This window comes from Castanea sativa, chromosome 12, assembly GCF_040712315.1.
Source record: "Castanea sativa cultivar Marrone di Chiusa Pesio chromosome 12, ASM4071231v1".
NCBI lineage: Eukaryota > Viridiplantae > Streptophyta > Magnoliopsida > Fagales > Fagaceae > Castanea > Castanea sativa.
In genome coordinates, this window is record NC_134024.1 from 33,545,914 (window position 1) to 33,547,695 (window position 1,782).

General features: G+C 30.1%; 1 non-coding gene across 1 annotated transcript; it reads left to right on the plus strand.

Annotated features, from left to right (window-relative positions):
* Nucleotides 1-602: 602 nt before the first annotated feature.
* On the plus strand, nucleotides 603-676 carry TRNAN-GUU (transfer RNA asparagine (anticodon GUU)). The gene has a single exon. It is a non-coding gene; the product is annotated as a tRNA-Asn (tRNA).
* Nucleotides 677-1,782: the final 1,106 nt, after the last annotated feature.

The following is a 1,782-nucleotide window of genomic DNA, read 5'->3' on the forward strand; positions in this document are numbered from 1 at the left end:
GTCTGAGGTACACAATTAGGAGAAGAAGCAAATTTGGGGGATGTTTGTACTAATTGCCGTGGGTATATGTCTGTCTATCCAATCAACATTTCTTGATGTCTAGGACCCCTACTGGTAGTTACTCAATATAGATAATATGCTAATTATCTAGACTACAAGATCAAATTATTTCAAGATTAATCCTTCATAGTTAACAACACCACAAAATTATACGATTTATATTTACACATTTAATAGATAATTGTACTATATATCAAGATTCGAGACCACTCTTATACAATTCAAACATTTAGCAAGCCTCATTCTGTTAAATGAACAATTTTAGTAAGTGCTATAATCTTTGAACGTTTAAATAATTAGTTTCTTTTGGTCAATTCAATTATTTTGTTTTTCCATATAAAATTTTGGTTAATACTTTTTTTTGGGGGGCTTGAAAGCTAGAAATAGAGGGGAAACTACTCCACCCCTTCACAGAACTTCACACACAATTTTGTAACTTCTATTGTTCTTTGCAAAAAGTTATTACATAAACTAGGCCTTGTCCAACCTACAGTCATTATGAAACATTGTTATTATATTATAACATCACATAAGAAACAAAAGCTGGAATAGCTCAGTTGGCTAGAGCGTGTGGCTGTTAACCACAAGGTCGGAGGTTCAAGCCCTCCTTCTAGCGCCTTATTTCATTATTATTTTTATTTTAAAGTTTTGAGAAGATACAATTTCACTGTAAAAAAAAAAAAAAAATACTCTTTTTGAGCAGGGATCTGGAGGAGCCCAGCACTATAACACCTTCAGTTGGAGCGCTAAAGTAGATGCTCTTTTTGAGTGGATCAACATTGTTAAAAACCTAATATTACACATAAAGAAAGAAGAAAAAAAAAAAAAATAGCGAACTCCAAGTTTAAGTTGGTCATGCAAATAAGTAAACAATCATGATTGGATAATAGATTTGAACTTCCAAGCGTGAACTCTAAAAAAACCATAAATTGATTCCATAAAATTCAAGAACTCATCTTGTGATTACATCAATAAGGATTTACGAATGGGTATGCTACTAATCACAAATGAATGGGACATATTAATCAAATCGCAAGTGATCCTAGAATTAAAAGGCATGTTCATTGTGTATGTATAAACTTAGAACTAAGAATCAACAGGTGTTCGTTGGGAATCAAAATTTCATCCAAACTTCAACAAACTGAGGCCAAACTTTGGGCTATCCGATGCCAAATTTGGCCAAAATTTGACCAAATTTTTAAAAATGTTTAGAAATATTAATTTTGGTGTAAGATGATAAAATTTAGTAACTGGGTAGAATTTTGACTTCATTAAACTGTCGGTTAACTTGGTCAAAGCTTGGTCAACAAAGATTATTTTAACTCTGATCTTGCAAAATTTGGTGATCTGATATTCAATTAGGGTTAATAAATTTTTTCTTTTTTACTTTCCCATTATTCCAAGGTCAAAACAATAATTTTTATACTATTTTTGGCTCAAAAAATGACTTCGGCATATAAAAATGACACTTAATAAGTGGTTGCATTTGTAAGCAATCCTGCACTCCATTGTCATCAAAAAAAAAAAAAAAAGTGATTCCACATTTCCACCTTTTCTTGTTCAATTTGTATAACTTTATAATAAAAATATCATCAATTGTTTCATATAAAAACGTATTTCAATTTAAAAAAAAATAAATTTTAATAAAAATTACCTGAAAGCAACAATAATATTTTTATTATTTTTTTCTCACGCTATTATATTTTATATGTATTTCTCCCC